Raw genomic sequence first — 8,087 nt, 5'->3', positions numbered from 1 at the left:
GAGCATTTTTTCATGTGCCCATTGATCATTTGTATATCTTCCTTGGAGAATTGCTTGTTTTGGTCTTCTGCCCATGTTTGGATTGGGTTATTTGGTTGTTTCTTAGTAAGTCATATGAGCTGCTTATATATTCTGGAGATCAAGCCTTTGTTAGTTTCATTTGCAAAAATGTTCTCCCATTCTGTAGGTTGTCTTTTTGTTTTACTTAAGGTGTCCTTTGCTGTGCAGAAGCTTGTAAGTTTCATTAGGTCCCATTTGTTTATTCTTGCTTTTATTTCTATTGCTTGGGTAGACTGCCCTAGGGGAAGATTTCTGAGATGTATGTCAGATATTTTGCCTGTATTTTCTCCTAGGAGGTTTATTGTATCTTGTCTTATGTTTATCTTGCTGAAGAGACTATCTTTATTCCATTGTATATTCTTGCCTCCTTTGTTGAATATTAGTTGACCAAAAGTATTTGGGCTCATTTCTGGGCTCTCTATTCTGTTCCATTTGGCTGTATGTCTGTTTTTGTACTAATACCATGCTGTCTTGACGACTGTAACTCTATAGAATTGTCTCAAGTCTGGGACAGTTATTTTTCCAGCCTCTTTCTTTTTTCTTAAGTTATTCCCTGGAAATTCTATGTCTTTGATGGTTCCATATAAATTTTATTGTGATTTGTTCTAGTTCTATGTAATATGTCCAGGATAATTTGGTAGGGATTGCATTAAATCTGTAGATTGCCTTGAGCAGTGTGACCATTTTAACAATATTGATTCTTGCAATCCAAGAGCTTGGGATACCTTTCCATTTTTTAAAGTCTTCTTTAATTTCCTTCACCAATGGTTTATAGTTTTCTGTGTATAATTCTGTCACGTCTGTGGTTAGATTTATTCCTAGATATTTTATTACTTTGGGTGCTATTTTAAAGGGGATTGTTTCTTTACTTTCTTTTTCTGTTGACTCATCATTTGTGTAAAGAAATGCAACTGATTTTTGAACATTAATCTTGTAACCTGCTACTTTGCTAAATTCTTCGATCAGCTCTAGTAGTTTTTGTGTGGACCTTTTATGGTTTTCTATATATATTGTCGTGTCATCTGCATATAGTGACACTTTTACCTCTTCTTTTCCAATTTAGACCCCTTTTACTTCTGTTACTTGCCTGATTGCTGTGGCCAGGACTTCCAAGACTATGTTGAATAGGAGTGGTGATAGTGGGCATCCTTGAGTTGTCCCAGATTTTAGTGGGAATCTTTTGAGGTTTTCATCGTTGAGTGCTATGCTGGCTGTAGGTTTGTCATCTATAGCTTTTATGATGTTGAGATATGTTCCCTCAATACCCACTTTGGTGAGAATTTTTATCATAAATGGGTGTTGAATTTTATCAAAAGTTTTCTGCATCTATTGAGATGATCATGTGGTTTTTGTCCTTTCTCTTGTTGATGTGAATTATTACATTGATTGATTTTCATATGTTGAACCACCCTTGTGTCCCTGAGATGAACCCCACTTGAGCATGATGTATTATCTTTTTTATGTGCTGTTGGAATTTATTTACTAGTATTTTGGTAAGGACATTTTTCATCTGTGTTCATCAGTGATATTGGTCTGTAATTCTCTTTTTTGGTGGTGTCTTTGCCTGGTTTTGGTATCAGGGTAATGGTGGCTTCATAGAATGAGTTTGGGAATATTCCTTCTTTTCAATCTTCTGGAAGAGTTTGAGAAGGACTGGTATGAGTTCTTCTTTGTATGTGTGGTAGAACTCCCCGGTGAAGCTGTCCAGTCCTGGACTTTTATTTGTAGGGAGGTTTTTTATTGTTAATTCAATTTCATTCCTAGTGATCCATTTGTTGAAGTGGATAGTTTCTTCTTGATTCAGTCTTAGTGGACTGTATGTTTCCAGAAACTTGTCCATCTCCACTAGGTTATCCATTTTTTTCCATGTAGTTTGTCATGATATTCTCATATGATATTCTGTATTTCTATGTTATTTGTTGTAATTTCTCCATTTTCCTTTCTTATTTTGCAAATTTGTTCTCTCTCTTTCTTCTTCTTTGTGAGTTTGGCCAGAGGATTTTCGATTTTATTTATTCTTTCAAAAAACTAGCTTTTGGTTTGATTGATTATTTTCTCTATTTTTTTAATCTTTATTTTATTTATTTCCTCCATGATCTTTATTATTTCCTTTCTTCTGCTGACTTTTGTGTGTTTTTGCTCTTCTGTTTCTAGTTCTTTCAGCTGGTGGGTTAGATTGTTTATTTGGTATTGTTCTTCTTTTTTGAGGAAGGCCTGCATTACCCTAAACTTTCCTCTTAGCACTGCTTTTGCTGTGTCCCATATGTTTTGTGTGGTTGTGTTTTCATTTTCATTTGTCTCAAGGTATTCTTTAATTTCAACTTTGATTACATCATTGACCCATTGGTTTTCTAATAGCATGTTGTTTAATCTCAATGCTTTCCTTTCTTTCTCCTTTGTTTCTCTGAAGTTGATTTCTAGTTTCCATGGCATTGTGGTCAGTAAAGATGCTTGAGATAATTTCTATCTTCTTAAAATTGTTGAGTCTTCTTTTGTGACTAAGTACATGATCAATCCTAGAAAATGTTCCACACACATTTTAAGAGATTATTTATTCTGTTATGGGGGATTGTAATGCTCTGAAAATATCCACTAAATCCAATTATTCTCTTGTATCATTTAATTTCTCTGTTGCCTTATTTATTTCCTGTCTGGAAGATCTGTCTAGTGATGTTAATGTGGTGTTAAAATTTCTGACAATGATTGTATTCCCATCAATTTCCCCCTTTATCTCTGTTAGTAGTTGTTTAATGTACTTAGGTGCTCATGTTGGGTGCATATATATTAATGATTGTAATATCTTCATCTTGTATTGATCCTTTAATCATTATAAAATGTCTTTATTTATCTTTCTTTATGACCCTTGTTTTAAAGTCTATTTTGTCTGAAATCAATACTGCTACACCTGCTTTTATGGCATTTCCATTTGCATGGAATATCATTTTCCGTCCATTCACTCTCAATCTATATGTGTCCTTCTCCCTAAAGTGTGTCTCTTGTATGCAGTGTATTGAAGGTTCTTGCTTTATTATCCAGTCTGCTATTCTGTCTTTTGACTGGAGCATTTAGACCATTAACTTTTACAGTAATTAATGATAGATGAGAGTTTATTGCTATTTTGAACTTATTTTTGCAGTTGATTTGGTATTTCTTCTTGGTTCCTTTCTTCTTCCTTTTGTGGTATGGTAATTTTCCTTTGTATTGTATTTAGTTTTTGTGACTCACTTGTAAGATTTTGGGTTGTGATTACACTTTTTTGTAAGTCTGTTAACCAATTACTGTAACTGTGTGTACTAAACAGATATTAATGTAATCTCAAACCCATCCTACTGAGAAAAAGATTTAAAAAAAAAAAAGAAGAAAGGAATAATACTCTCACAGTCATGAATTCTCATTTCTGTAGCATCCTGCTTCTTTTCTATTTAGAGTAGACCTTTCAATATTTCTTTTAGCATGGGTTTAGTGTTGCTAAATTCTTTTAGTATTTGCTTCTCTGTGAAATTCTTTATCTCTCCTTCTATTCTAAAGGATAGCCTTGCTGGAGCAAGTATCCTAGGCTGCATCTTTTTTTTTCATTCAGGACTTTGAATATATCTTGCCACTCCCTTCTGGCCTGTAGTGTTTCTGTAGAGAAATCAGCTGAGAGCCTTCTCTTGTAACTCACTCTTTGTTTTTCTCTTGCTGCCTTTAGGATCATTTCTTTATCCTTCAGTCTGGCCATCTTGATTTATGATATATCTTGGCGTGTTTCTCTTTGGGCTCTTCCTGTTTGGGACCCTCTGAGCCTCCTGTGCTTGGGTGTCTGATTCCTTCTTTAGGTTTGGGAAGTTTTCAGTCATGATTTCTTTAATTACCTTTTCCATCCCCTTTGTTCTTTCTTCCCCTTCTGGAACCCCTATTATGCATAGATTGGCATGCTTTATATTATCCCATAGGTTCCTTATATTGTTTTCATTGTTTTATATTTGTTTTTCTCTCAGCTGTTCTGATTGGGTTCTTTCTGTTGTCCTGTCTTCTAGGTCACTTATTCGTTCTGCTGCATTATCTAGCCTGCTTTGTACAGCCTTTAGGTCAGATCTCATTTCAGCCAATGAATTTACCAATTCTACTTGGCTCTTCTTTATAGCTTCTATTTTGTTTTTGATATATTTTATGTCTCTAAAGACTATCTCTTTTAGTTCCTTCAGTAATTTGATCACTTCTTTTTTGAAATATTGATCTAGTAGGCCTTCAATGTCTATTTTATTGATCGTTCTTTGAGGGGATTTCTCTTGCTATTTTAATTGGCAGGACTTCCTCTGCTTCTTCATTCTGCTCATATCTCTCTGGCCCTGTGGCTTTTGGAGTATCAGTTATCTATTGTGGTCCTTAAAGGAGTTTATTTATTTATCTATCTAAAGCCTATGTGGGAATAAAACTTAAAAGAGAGAGAGAGAGAATTTTAAAAGAATGGAGGAAAAGAAGGTTTGAAAACAGTGTATAATCAATAATAGAAGAGCAAGTTGAAGCAGAATAGGAATCGAGTTGAGATATCTTTTAAGAATCTTAATAAAAAGAAGAGAAAATTCAAAATACAATATTTGAAACCTGTGACTAATAAATAACAGATCAAAACCAAGAGAATATAAATGAAATGAGAATTGTAAACATATAGGACTGTTTAAAAATAAAGATTAAAAATGTAATAGGAATAAAACAGATATAAAAAATTTTAAAAACAAAGATGTGTTCTCCTAGAGACTGTGTGCTCTTAATGGTTTTATTGAGAGGCCTTTGTGTCTTCGCCCTGTTTCACAAACTCACCTTGCTCTGTTTGCCCCCTTGTCTGTGCTGCTCACAGTGTCTTTCGGCAAGAAGATTGCACCCCTCCAACACTGGGTCAGGTGATCCTTTCCTTTGTGGTGGGTGGGTGGGTCACTCCCCCTCCAGATGCTGCAGTCAGTGCTGGGCCAGTTGCTCCATATGTGGGCTCAGCTTCAAAAGTAACAGCTTTATGGAGATATAATTCACATACCATAAAATGCAGCCTTTGAAATTGTGCATTAGGATTTTAATTACATTTCAGGGTTTTGTAGCCATCACTCCCAAAAAGAACCAGTACCCTTTAGTAAGTCACTCCCTAAACTTCCTTTCCCTTAGACCCCAGCAGCCACCACTCTACTTTCTGTCTCTACGGATTTGCCTGTTCTGGGCATTTCATATAAGTAGAACCATACAGTATGCTGCCTTTTTTGATTGTCGTCTTTCATTTAGTGTGACGTTGTCAAGGCTCATCCATGGTGTAGCATATATCAGTACCCAAAGTCCTTTTTGTGTTCAAATAATATGCCATTGTTATAAATACACCACTTTGCTTATCCATCCATCAGTTGATGATGAATAATTCTGCTGTAAATGCTCATGGACAAGTTTTTGTGTGAACACATATTTTCAGTTCTTCTCAGGATATATCAAAAAATGGAATTGCTGGGATGTATTCTACTTTTAACATTTTGAGGAATTGCTAAAGTAGTTTTTAAAGTGACTGCACCATTTTATATTTCCAGTAGTAATGTATGAGGAGTCCAGTTTCTCCACATCCTCATCAACACTTTTTATTACCGAGTTTATAGATACATATTTATATATCATATATCATATATATTTGTCATCCTATTTGGTATGAAGTGGCATGTCATTGTGCTTTTGATTTCTGTTTCCCTAATGCCTACTGATGTTGAACATCTTTTTATGTGCTTATTTCCCATTCGTATGTCTTCTTTGGAGAAACATCTATTCAAATTCTTTGCCCATTTTAATTGTATTTGTCTTTGTATTTTCATGTTTTAAGTCTCCTTTGTCTATTCTGGATAAAAAGTCCCTTATCAGGGAAAATATTGGAAATATTTTCACCCATTCTGTGGATTGTCTTCTTACTTTCTTGATGAAGTCCTTTGAAGCACAGAAGTGTTTAATTTTACTGAAGTCCAGTTCACTTGATATATTTTCTTTTGTTGTTTGTGCTTTTGCTGTCATATCTTAGAAGTATTTGTACTTCAAAATCCTGAAGATTTTCTCATTGTTCATTTTCTAAAAGTTTTATAATTTCAGGTCTGTGATTTATTTTGAGTTAATTTTCATAAATGGTGTTAAGATAAAAGTTCAGTTTTCTTTCTTTCCAGGTGTATGTTCAAGTGTCCCAGCATCATTTTTGTAAAAATTACTTTTTCCCGTTGGATTGTCATGGAACCTTTATGAAAAATTAACTGGCTACATGTAAGAGTTTGTTTATGGACTCTCAGTTCTTTTCTCTCAATCTATTTGTGTGTCCTTTATGCAAGTACCACACTGTATGGATTACCATTTTGTTACTGAGTTTTGAATTTGGAAACTTCAAAACTTTGTTCTTTTTCAAGATTGTTTTGACTATTCTGGGTATCTTGCATTTCCATAGTTTTAGGAACAGTTTGCTCATTTCTCACAAAAAGCCAGATTTGCATTGAATCTATAGGTCATTTTGAGGACAAATGCCATCCTAACAATGATAAGGCTTCTGATCCATGAACACAGAAGAGCTTTCCATTTATTTTAGGTCATTTTTAACTTCTATCAGTAGTATTTTAGTTTTCAATATACAAGTTTCAGACATTTTCCTCAGTATTCCACATATTTTTCTTAATATTCCTAAGTATTTTATTCTTTTTGATGCTATTGTAAATGAAAATGTTTCCTACATTTTATTTTTAGATTATTCACTGCTGTTGTATAGAAATATAATTACTTTTTTATATATCGATTTGTGTCTTACAATTTTGGTCAAACTATGTTGTTAATTCTAATAGTTTTTTTTTTCTCTCTCTCTCTCTCTTTTTTCTTTGTGGATTCCTTGTGATTTCAATGTATAATATCATGTCATCTGGAATTGAAATAGTTTTATTTCTTTCTTTCTAATCTAGAGGCTTTATTTTCTTTGTCTGTTTGCTTTGACTAGAACCTCTAGTACAATGTTGATTTTGGGAGGAAATAATTCAGTCTTTCACCATTATGTATGATCTTTGCTCCAGGTTTTTCATAGATGTTCTCTGTCAAGTTGAGGAAGTTCTCTTCTATTCCTAGTTTTTATCTATTATTCTATTAATATTGCATATTACATGAATTGACTTGTATGTTGAAGTGCCTTTGCATACCTGGATACATCCCACTGAATTGTGGTCTATTTTATATGTTAATGGATTGGATTTGCTTTTATTCTGTTGAGGACTTTTGCATTTATATCCATAAGAGATAGTCTTTAGTTTTCTTGTGATGCCTTTGTCTGGTTTTGGTATCAGTGTGATACTCGTGTCATTGAATGAATTGGGAAGTGTGCCCACCTCTTTATTTTTAGACGAGTTTGTGAAGCATTTTTTGTTTGTTTGTTTTTTGTTTTTGTTTTTTCTTTAAGTAGTTGATGGAATTCACCAGCAAAGCCATACTGGCCTAGCATTTCCTTGTGGGAATGTTTTGGATTACTGTTTCAGTCACTACTTATTGTAGGATTATTTGAGTTTTCTATCTCTCCTTGAATTAGATTTAGTCACATATTCTTCTAGGAATTTATCCATTTCATCTAGATTATCTCATTTATTGGCTATACAAGTATTCATGGTATTCCCTTATATTCCTTGTTATTTTTGTTAGGGCAGTAGTGACATCCTTCCTTTCATTTCTCATCTTAGTAATTTGAACCTTCTCCCTTTTTTTCTTCAGTACTAGCTAAAAATTTGTCAATTTTCTTGATCTTTTCAAAGAACCAACTTTTCTTTTTGTTGATTATTCTCTGTTATTCATCTATTCTCTATTCCATTTATTTCTGCCTTTACTATTTTGATTAGAATATTTAATTCATTTACATTAATGTAATTTCTTATCAGGTTGAAGTTACATCTGCTATCTGCTTTCTATATGACTTTTTATTTCCCCAATGCTCTATTACTACACTTTTTTGTACAAAGTAGGCATTTTCAAGTGTGCCATTTTAATTTGTTGTTTATTTTATCTTTTTCTTC

This window comes from Camelus bactrianus, chromosome 17 (genome assembly GCF_048773025.1).
Source record: "Camelus bactrianus isolate YW-2024 breed Bactrian camel chromosome 17, ASM4877302v1, whole genome shotgun sequence".
Taxonomy (NCBI): Eukaryota; Metazoa; Chordata; class Mammalia; order Artiodactyla; family Camelidae; genus Camelus; species Camelus bactrianus.
This window is presented reverse-complemented; position numbering follows the sequence as displayed.